At 48.0% G+C, this 11,476-nt stretch overlaps 1 protein-coding gene across 1 annotated transcript in view; it reads right to left on the reverse strand.

The window, feature by feature from the left end:
• LPP (LIM domain containing preferred translocation partner in lipoma) overlaps positions 1–9,567 on the reverse strand; it is a 222,415-nt gene extending 212,848 nt beyond the window's left edge. Inside the window, exon 1 of the mRNA XM_032193775.1 lies at positions 9,538–9,567. The gene's annotated coding sequence lies outside the window, so the exon portion shown is untranslated. The remainder of the gene's footprint in view (positions 1–9,537) is intronic.
• Positions 9,568–11,476: the final 1,909 nt, after the last annotated feature.

The following is an 11,476-nucleotide window of genomic DNA, read 5'->3' on the forward strand; positions in this document are numbered from 1 at the left end:
GGGCATTTTATTTTGCCATTGGGACAGCAACGTTTGGCTCTGACATTGTTGTAACACCCCAGAGAGTGGCTGCAGGCTGCCATTGGGTCACTGTTGCCTCCTCTCCACCAGGCTAAGCAAACCCAGCTCCCTCAGCCTTCTTGCAGACCATGTGTGCTAGGACCTTGAGTCTCCCACAGCCGTCCTCTGGGCTCTCTCCAGCTCTGCAACACCTCACTGCAACTGCAGGACTCATGACAGGACAGCAGCCTCACCAGCACAGAGCAAAGGGGAGCAATAATGCCTCCAGATCCCTCTCGGGTTCTCCTGAAGCAACCCAGCACACACTTCGCTTTATTTGCTGTCACAGCGTACAGTAGACTCGCATTTGATTTGGCATCCACTGTATCCTCCAGGTTCTTTCATCAGAGGCAGCACACAGCAGAATAGAAGGTGTATTTTGAGATCATGCCTAAGCCAAGGGAGCCCCAGACTGTCCACGGACACATGGCTAGAAGAAGTTATGAAGTGATGTTAGCTACCCCGGGCTATCTGCAGAAAGCACAACATGCAGCTGTTTGAGCAGACGGCTGCTCAAAGAGGGATGTTCTGGAACTGGGGAAAATGGGCAAAGAGGAACATTAAGAACTGAGGCAAGTGTGCTGACACTCCCAAGCACACCAAGATAAAGCTCCCTTGTAGTAGCTCCAGGGCATTAGTTCTGCTCTGAATAGAAACTGGGGACTGAAGACAAGTGGTCGGGATTTAATTTTCAATTCTGCTTTCAAACTCATCAAACTACTGAGGACCATCCTAGTAAGCTATTGCTCTTCCATGTCAGGTCAGTGTCTGCTCACTCAACAACTGCTGTGCCCCGAGCTCTGGGAGCAAACCAGCAGTTTGCTCCCCTGCTGAGCAAACCACGGGGCCAGCAACGAAGCTAACTCAGCCAGGCACCCAGGTTGGCCTCACAATTTTGCTAAAAAAGTGCATCATATCAAAAAAAAGTCATTCCAGTTGCTCCACCACTATCACACCTTGTCATTTTGATGAACCACTTCAGCCGTTTGTTCCCTCCCCCAGCAATCGGTTCCAAGCCTTGTGCCAAAGAGCTTCCAGCCGAGGGTGGTTCCCCAGGTGTGACATGGATGAGGTGGATCGTGAGCACGGGGAATTTTTGGAGGAAAGGAGGAACCAAACTTCTAATAAACCTGGAGCTGGCTTTACGCTGCTGCGTTTCAGCCAAGGCTGGTGGCCGCTTGGGTTCTGTTTTTGGATGCTGCTGGGGCAGCTGGGCCACGTGGCTGGGCAGTGCACACAGCTCAGCTAATCCAATGTCCTCCAGCAGTTGCTCCTGCCAGCTCGCAGGTCTAAGGCAAGGCAGGTTCCCCACCAGTAAGTGGTCGGAGGCATTTCAGCACGCCTTCGCTGTGTAAAGCACGTATTTCTCTTTCAAAGTAACGCGGTTGCCAACACCTTAATCATTCCCCAAGGACCTCCAACCCCACCAGCCCCTCTAAGTGCTTCATTACCTCCCGCAGACTCCTGCAGAGCTCGCATCCCAGGTGAGCCGTATGAGCGAGGCTCTGTCAGCTAAAGAAAGCACACGGAGCTGCAGGAGACCAGAATCTGCAAATCAGGGCTAATGGCTTATCCATCACCACTCGTCGTGCCTACGAGTCCGGTCTCTCTCACTGCAAAATATCCAGGACAAAAAGGAAGACAGCAACAAGAAACCACCTCTGAGATTAAAATTATTTCAGGTTTCTTTTCATGACATCTCACGGGAGGGAAGACTCCTTCCCTTCTTGATGGACTCTTTAAGGTGCTATGGGGACCAGCCAAATAATGTAACTGAGGTACCTGAGCTGTGCGCACATCCCCAAAGCTTTCTTGTTTTTGAGTTAGAAACTGCTGCCTCAAGTTATAAAAACACCATGTTTTGAAATTGTATTGATATGTTCTTGGCACTGAAAAAAATTAAAAAACAAATAAATAAATAAAACTGCAAAGGCAACCAGTAAGGAAACTTGAGTTGCCCTTTGTTTCTACAGGACTTAAAACACTAAGGGGAAAACCTAAGCAACAAAGTAAATTGATCTGTGGAAAGATGCAGTCTGTTAGGACTGGTACACGATCTGTGTTTTGAAGCTAGCTTGAGCATACGAAGGCATAACCAGTGCTCTGAAGCTTCTAGGCTGCTGCCATCAGGTTCCTGGAGGTGGCCCTGCTGGAGACATCCCCCTGAGGAATCACGTCCAAGGCACGTCCCTCCTTAAAGCAAGCAGCCACCAGGGACCAGCTTCACCTGCTCTCTGCACACAAGCACAGCCAGCTGGGCCTTCTCCTCTGCAGTCCACTCTAAATTCTATCACCCTCCTGATTTCCAGTTGAAGCGATGACCCAAAGGCTCTAGATGATAGAAGAAGGTTATTTAATCCTGCAGGGAACACACATGCATGCACACAGACATGCATACACATGTGCACATCACTTTTTTTTTTTTTCTCCCCGATGCTACATCGTTTGCTCAGGAAAGTGGGAAAGGAGAGAAACCAACAGTTGCTCACATGGATCAACACTTCCAGGCTCTCTCTTTTGCAGCTCATCTCACTCATACTTGTGGTTTTAACATGTGATTCGCATTAGGCCCCTCTGCTCGCCATTTGATGGTTCTGCTAAACAGATGTGAATTTGTTTAGTCACAGAGCCTGCTCCTTACACTGCCTCTTTGTAAAACAGATGGGCTTTTTTTTTTTTTTTTTTTCCTGTTCAGCAATATTCAGATAATGATCGCACCCCATGCACAGGTTTGCTTGATGATTCTGGACGACAAGGCACAACACGTGAGCACGGACATGATCACACTTGAGCCCTCTCCAGCAGCCAGGACACCGCAGGACACCATGGTACTGATGGACAACACCAAACCCCAACACCAGCAACATCTCGAGAAGACCCCATAGATCTCCAAGTCCCATAACTTGAGGAAATCGAGTGATGCACAACGAACCTAGAAGGGTCCAGAAGACACAGCTCCACCACTGCCCACCTCAAAGGATGTCCCCCCACGTGAAAGCTCCGGTGGAAGAGAGAGCTGAAGGGCAAGCTCCCGCAACGTTCATGGGGACATGAAACCAGGCGCATCTCCTGGGACTCCTCAGCATGGGGAAATAGCCTGGAAAAGCTATTCGCTCCCTGTGTGGGCATTCTTCTCTCTGCTCTGAAAGTGCCTTTGGCAATGGATGAAGCAGAACTGCACAAAGGCCCTCTCAGAGCAGAATAAGGCTGCCCACATGAGAAGTGCGCTCGGAATAGCTATTGCACTTTAAATTCACACCCTGGCTTTGTTTCACAATACTCCCCCTGTGCAGAAAGGCCCTAGGCTTCAGATTCAATTTCAGCCCGTATTATCGATAGCTGAGGACTGCTTCCATCTGAAGGCAGGACGCAGCCTATATGAGAAGTATGATTAGAGGGGAGAGGGATGAAATCCACAACTCCTCTGTGCTGTCCTGTACGTGGATGTGCCTCTGTACTGCTTTAATAACCGAATGCTGATGACTTCATCCCAGCAAATGGCCCTGCTCTGGGGGTAAATGATCTCTGCTTCACCACAGAAACCAAGCACAGGATGTGTATACATGGCACACACAAATGTCATGCTCCCACCTGTGCAAGGATCTAATTCCTTTCCAAAAGCTGCAGTCCTGCCCCTCAGTCACAGCTCTGCCCTCCGTGCATTGCCCACCTGTTACGACGATGACCTCAGTTGCTACAAGAAGCTACTTAGGACGTGTATAAACTTGCCTCGGGGGGGGAAAAAAGAAGAAAAAGAAAAAGCTGTAAACACGGTCATATTAAAATTTGGGTTATCTGGAGAAGGAGACTCCAGGTTTCAGAAGAGAAGCAAAAGGGCAGTTCTCTGCCTGAAAGGCACCCGGGACACAGCCACTAACAGCCCTCCCTCTGGGCCCTAACTCTCAACATTTACAAGAGCAAAAAGTATACGTTCCTTTATTTTTTGTGTGACGGGCTTACAATAAAGCACATTAAAAGGCCAGAAGATATTAGGCAGTAAAATTTCCCTACAAGAGAAGACCGGTGCTGAGAAGGACAGCTGAGTCCTTGCAGGAGGACAGGCACTTCAACTACAAAGCACCTCGTGAGGTGCAATTTTCCTTCCTGTTAATGATCCAAATATTCCGCCTATGGATCATACAGCAGCATTTCACTTTTGTGCATCTTAAGAAAAAAAAAACAACAAAGTGAACCGCTGTGAAAGAGAGACTTTCATAAGCATAAAGCAAATTTATGTGTCCAATTCCCAGGGGCTGGTTTCCTAACCTTCATTATGAGCCCTCAATAACTTTCTCTGAGGAACGAAACAATGCGCTCGTCTTACTCCATTCAAGCCAAACCAAATTCCCCCAGTTTTGCCCCACCTGCTCCCCAGCCCCGGGGCTGGTGCTCTGGCTGGGACAGGACCGATGCTGCACCGAGGCAGAGCGTGGCATCCTCCGAGGTGCAACCCAGCCACCTCCTGCGTCCTCCCTTCCTCGTCACCACCTCCTTTCCTACACGCTGGGGAGAAGTTTTAGCCCTTTCCTTACGACACTTGGAGCTACGGGATGAAGAGAGCTCTGCAAGTGCCATCCTGCCACATGTACTTTTAGAAAAGCATCTGAAAAGCAAAGGATGGATACACACGTTCTCAGTGCGGGGTTAAAGCTAATGGGGAGCGGAGCTATCCCAGCTGGCGAAGGCTCATGATGGATAGCAGTGAGATGTTCTGAAGAAAATTAAGAAAACATTTTGAACGCCCTCCTAAAAGGGAACAAATAGGTCCAACACTCCAACAGAAGGGGATTTTTTTTGCATCTCTGAGTGATAGTGCTTCGCTTTTATGGCCTGCGGCTGCTTGGAAAATTCAAAGCTATTTCTCTGAAGAATTCACTTGGACAAGCTTTATGGCTTTGATCAGTTAACTATTTTTTAATGTTAATCTACCCCAGTGATATTTGTCCTCCTTTTCCCCATGTGCACAGAAGCACAGATGCAGACAAATACTACACAAAAGCAAACATTACCCAGATGAACAGACAGGAACAATCACATCCAGAGCCGATAACCCCACACCAACTGGGTTCTGTCTTATTCTTTTCTCTTCTAGCAGCCCAAGATCCTTTTGTCCAATATGACCTGCTAAGGGAAATTTGGGAATCAAATTTGGTGGCCAGCAGGCGTAATGTACGTGCGGTGATCTGGCCACAACTATTCTTGCTCAAGTTAAAAAATAAAAATTGTATCGCCTGAAAGCTGCAACGAGACACGTGGCTGAAAGGCCTTGCTCCATTAACAGACAGCCTGCAAGCAGCCCAAGTGAAGCCCCATCCTCCAGATGAACAAATAAAGGTGCAGATATGAGGATCTTCTTAAGTGTATGGAGCAAAGATATAAACTGCACCAGGAACAGGACTGGAGCTACCTGGCAGCCAACATCCTCCTGGGACCGCTCTGAGCTTCCCTGCAGACTCAGGCTTACCCCCTGAGCACGATGCTTAGCAAATCTCCATTCACAGTCTCAGCATACGAGCTTACCTTCCTATTTAGAGCACCAAATACTGGAGATCGGTCGAACTGTGTACCAGGAACACGCCGAGTACATAAGCTCATGCACAATTACCTGCCCCATCAGTTGTATCACTATGGCCTCCTGTGCCATGCAGAGCAGCCTTTACACCTAGAAAAGCAGGGTAAGAACAGTCCCTGCCCTGCAGTACCTCTGCTCCTCAAGTTGCTATCTAACTTTGCTTTTTGTCTTTGGGTAACAGATTCAGGCAGTATTTCCTGTGGCAGAGAATTACACAGGCTGATTACCCTCTGCGGAAAAGTGAAAAAATCCTGGAAGCAATTTTCTGTCTCAATTGTTCCCAGAGCACAGGAACAATCTCTTCGCCCTCTTCCTATTTTCTGCTCAGTGCCGTCCGGGCTCGGCATGCCGAATTCATCACGCTGCTGCCTCAGGTCCGGGTCCTGCAAACACTTACCCAGGTGAAACTTTGCACATGAGCAGTCCTAAAGACTTCCACTTGCATCAGCCTTGAACTTGGCCGCGAAGTCTTTAGAAGTCATAAAGGATGGATGGAGGTAGGTGTGAAACTCAAAGTATTCAAGAAATGTTCAATCCTAGGTAGGCCCAGGCTAACCTCCACGGCATGACACAGATGAGCAATGTGTTTGTGACAGTCATTTCTTAACTCAGCACTTTTAAAATTCATGAGCACATTTGTAAAGACAGTCATGGAAGAGCAGCTTGAACTGAGAACCATGAATCTCAGGTAGAGCTCATAGGAAGGAGGAGCATTTTCTCAAACAAAAAAATTCATTACCATGAAAAAATAAAAAATAAACTAAAAAAACAACCTGTTTTTTTTTTAAACCAACCAAACTAAAAAACCACCCTACGCACCCCAGGAGGCAGCACCATGCTCTGCTCTGCTCCAGCACCCAGGTGCCTCGGGGAGTCCCAGGCTTCATGACCTGATGAGCTGAAATTTGGCAAAAGATGGTCCCACAAGACGGGGAGAGGACCAGGGACTGAGCACCAACGTGCACCTCTCCGGGCATGCTGCAGCAGGGGCTCCAACCATGTATTTTTTAGCATTTTGACAACAAATACGTTCTGTACATGTACACACCCACACTCTGAATGATTTAATCAAAACCTTATTGTCCAGCCAGAAGTGTTTTGATAGAAAATGCTCGATTTGCCCTCATCAATTGGGCTTCAGCATCAGTCAAAGTATTTTCTTGAATTGACACCGCTGGTCCTAGAGCAGAACAAGCTCTTTGGATAATTTGCCTCCGAAGGCCGGTACTGACCTTTCAGTTGCATTATTATTTTTTCTTTAAATAAAGCTAACTTCTAAAAGATTGTTACTTTTCTGCTGATGCTGCTGGGAGAGGGGAAGCAAACAGGGCTGCGTGCCCGCCACACAATCTCATGGCCAATCTTAATATCGCTTAATTTTCAGATGAGGAATTTGGTAGTAAACAACCTTTTCGTTGTACACAAACATTTTTAATTTCATGCCCTGCTAATCATACATCTGTTAGAGTTCCTTCTCCATCCATTGCTGTAACGATAATAAAAGAAAAATCATCACGCTAAGAACGTGGTTTGTCTGAAACGAAAATTGAATAATAATCGATTTTCCTCAGCGGGATGAGGGAAGGCAGCGAGCAGCACAGCTTGCCCGGTGAAGCTGACAGAGGTGTGGTTTTGGAAGTGACACCTTCACATTCGTCCTGCCGGTGGCTACCAGGGCCGCTACCCTCAGAGGTGGCAGCCCTGCTGCTCCCCGGCGGGGTGGATCGCAGCAGCCCCGTTTCATGGGCACTTTGTCACCATCCCTGTTTGTGTGAGAGCCTTTTCTGAACTGCTGATCCATCATTTTTGCCTTTTTAAGGCTCCTCCTATTCCCATAGCCGTGCCAAGCCAACTCCAGATGAGAAATGCTGTGCTTGTAGCAGCCACACAATGAACAAGTGACGGGAATCCACCTGATGCCCTGGACAAGGCGACCCAAAGACATGGGCAGAGGTACGGGGCTCTGCTACATCCAAGATGCCTGCCCAGGCTCCAGTCCTCATATCAGCACCCTGTAAGCCTCTCCTTCCAGAGGCTGTCCTCTAAAGCACTGTTATCTACATCAGCTCCCCCTCATCTTCATGGAGAAGCGCAGCAGTTTGTGTAATCCAGCTCTAAGGAGACTCCCTGGGGTTAACTAGTACCAATTAATTACTCCCATTTTGTAGATAAGCAAACAAAGGAACACAAGAGAGCACTGAGCGCCCCGGTCTGCATTTACAGAGCAGAGTTCACGGCACACACACGCTGACCTGGCTCACGGGTCAGAGTTACCAAAGCCCTGGGGAGAGGAACTTGGGATCCCCGGCCCCTGCCTCCTCCTCCTGCAGCAGCAGCACCAGCCTGCCCCACACAGCCACCACTGCAGGGCACAAAACCCATGAGGCCGAGCAGGATTTTGCTTGGCCCTTCATGCTGAAGCTATATATATGTAATAAATACATATACGTTGGGCAGAGATCCCCAGGCTGGTGTTGGGAAAGGCACTGTGAAACCCAAAGCAAGGCTCGCTCTGCTCACCCACAGCATTTTATTTCATTCTCCACTATCACCCTCCCCATGCACATTACAGCCATGCATATCAACATCAGAGCATCCCAGCCACAGCAGGCTCGGGGCAAAGACTGGGGGAATACGGTGAAGGTGATCCCAACCAGCCTCTGCCACCTGTAAGGCTAGGTGACCACGATCAGCATCAGGACAGGCACTGATACCTCCCGGCTGCAAAATGCAAAATTGTTCAGCTCCGGGCTTTTCAGACCTCTAATCAAAGTGCATTCAGTCAAACACCGCTACCAGAATTACCAGCCTAAAGGGAGGGGAAGGAATAAAAAAAGACTTTGTTGAGCAAAAGTACTCCGAGACACATTTGATGTAATAGTCATATGATTAACAAACTGTCATATCAAAGTTTTCTGCAAAGTAGGAACACTCTGACAGTTCATATTTTAAAAACTGACATTTTGATTCATTACTGTAAATAGCACTCTGTATTAAATATTGTGACAAGGCATACAGTGTATTTTTTGAGCTCTATAACATTTAGGAAGTACTGGATTTTTTTAAAAAAAACACGTATAATATCAAAAGCAGTTAAAGCAGAACTCCAAGACGGCTTGTAGAGGAGAGGATCGTTATTTCTGAAACAACCTACTTCTTCGCCGTCATCCTGAGCACTGCTGGGAACTTTGGCCCACAAGGATCTTAATGTACTGTTTGCATAATAAAACAGGGAATTGTCTCACGGAACAGAAGAGCTATAAGGAAAGTGGCTACATTAAATAAGGTAAAATTACTCAGCAGCACAGCGTCTTGGAGCTGGCGTAAGGGGAAGAACGCTAAAAGGTGCTGAATTGCCACTCAGGATATCTGAGAGTGCAGGATCGCAATCAAAATAAACAAAGTGACGTCCAAATGAGTGCCCACACGGGTATCTTGCTTATCCCTTAGTCTCCAACCACGTTTTGCCCATCGCAGGCAGAGGTGAGAGGGAAGGGCTGCCCAGAGGGAGCTGCTGAGGACTTTTTCTTGCATGGGACTGCAGGAGAGCAACCCGAGCCGCAGGGATGCTGTGAGCCACCAGCACTGCCCTGCCAAACCAGCCCATTTCATACCTTTCCTCCCACCCCCGGAGCCTCTCTCAGCTCATGGGGCCCTTCCCTGACTCAGCAGCACGACAGCAACCAGGACTGGGCCCATCAGCAATGCAAATGGTTTGCATTTCCTCAAAAGCTGTGCACAGGATAGAGAAATTAAAAATAAAGCCCCGGCTAGCAAAGAAAGGCCTGACAAAGCAGCAGGAGAAAACCCGAGGCTGCCTAGCCTGTTTGCAAGATGCTCAGGTGTTATTAGGACCGCAGTCAAGGGCTTTAGGAAGAAAAATGGTTCCCATTACCATTACTTACAGCCAGCTGCAAGTGGAGCTCTGGGCTCAGTCTGCTGTGAGAGAATGGATATGCTGCCACAGACACGAGCAGCGAGCCCGGCCCGGGACACGGTGAGGCAGTCACGCACCCTGAAGATGGATCACAATGCTATTTCCACGTGGGGCTGATCCAACACTGCCTGCGTTTCTTTCCCTAGGAGCAGCTACATACCGCTCATATGCTGGAAATCTTGTGGATGGGTTTGCATGCCAGCAAGTGTGGTAGTAGTAGTGGTCTAGCCAGACATCCAAAGCATATTGGCACCGCTATAATTTGTCCATTCACCAATATGTTTTCCTAAAAACGCCCATATGCTTTTCCTGCAGTTCCCATATGCTTTTGCGAAGGGAAACAAAAACATTTTGTTAGTTGCGAGCGATTGATCGCTGCATATTTCACAGAAGTCAAATAGAAAAACAACAACAAAAAAGCAGTCAGCTGCTTCCCCCTCCCTTTCCTCCCTGCTCACGGAGGGAACTGTGAAGAGCAGGAAAAATTCAGCCCACAGCAAAATACACACACGGCTCATTTTTTGCACTGCAAGATATTCTAGGAATTACAGGAGGAATCTTCATTAAAAACAAGCTATCAAAGATCTGGCAGCCGGTGGCATTCCAGGCAGTAATTCAGCGTTGGGTGTTTGTCTACGTCTCCAGTGCTAGCTCGGGTCCTCAGGAAGGAGCAGCGCCCGTCGGGTAATGCAGCCCACAGGAATCCAGGCTCCTGGAGAAGCACGTCAACCACGCCTGGGGGATGCTGCCACAAAGAGGTTACAGCCTTCCTGATGTGCAGGGACAGCTAATTTGATGCCAAATCTATCACAGAAATCCCCTGCCATGTGCAAGGCTTCCTAGGAAGGCACGGAGCTGCTGCTGCAGATCCCAAAGCAGCGAGTGCGTGCACAGAGCGGGCAGACAGCTGGGTTCAGCTGGGAGCACGAGTGTGGGTGTGTAAGTTTGTGGGTGTGCAAGCTTGTGGGTGTCAAGGCTGGACCATGTGGGAACCGTGGCTTTTCAGTCAGAGACTCATTAAGAAATGTGGCAGACCCGGAGCCAGCGTTCAAAGAGGAGCAGTGTGAAATGTTTCTCTGGAGAAAGATTAGTGCATGTCCTTCTTTACACAAATAAAATTAAAGAGAGAAGCATAATATGGACAAATCAATTAACTTCTGAAAAGCCAAGGGCACCGAACGTAACAGCAGAGGAGATGGGAAGAGCTTTGTTACAGGGACACCGAAGCAGTGCAAAGCCTTTCTTCCTTGGAAAAGAAATTCAGCTACTGCTGCATGAAGTCCTGATTCCAGCCCTGTGTTCCTCCAGTAATGTTCCAGTAACAGTGGAGTTACTGGAGTCTGAGGCTGACTTTCTGCACGGGACACCCCCAGCTGCATGCACCCTCCTGCCAGCATGAGGACTTTCAGTGCTGCAGTCTAATGTTCTCCAGTTCTTCAGCAAATTTAACCAGAAATGTTCTCCCCGAAGTTTGGGTTTCCTTACCAAGATCTAACCTCACGCAAATGGCCTAATCAGAGACCAGGTACAATAAGGCAAGAGCCCCGTTTTCCCACCAGAAAAAAAAAAAAAGCTGAAAAAACAGTCAAGAGAAGAGAAATCAATCTCTTGCACAAGGCTCACAGTAAAAAATAATAAATTTGTCAGAGACGGCTTGCTTGGCAAGACACATTTTATGATATGCTTTTGTCCTGAGAGGAGCTGTGAGCACCTGAACATCTGACTTCCCAATTCACAAATATATTGGATGCTGTTGCTTAAGCTTTCAACAGAGAGCAAAAAAATACCATCTCATTTAGTCAACAGTCTACAAGGGTAGGCTTCTCCCTAGGTTTCATATTTACAGCAACACTTTGGGACAGTCTATTAGGCTTAGCCAGGAAAGCTGCCACGGAAGGAGCGAGACT

This window comes from Aythya fuligula, chromosome 9, assembly GCF_009819795.1.
Source record: "Aythya fuligula isolate bAytFul2 chromosome 9, bAytFul2.pri, whole genome shotgun sequence".
Taxonomy (NCBI): Eukaryota; Metazoa; Chordata; class Aves; order Anseriformes; family Anatidae; genus Aythya; species Aythya fuligula.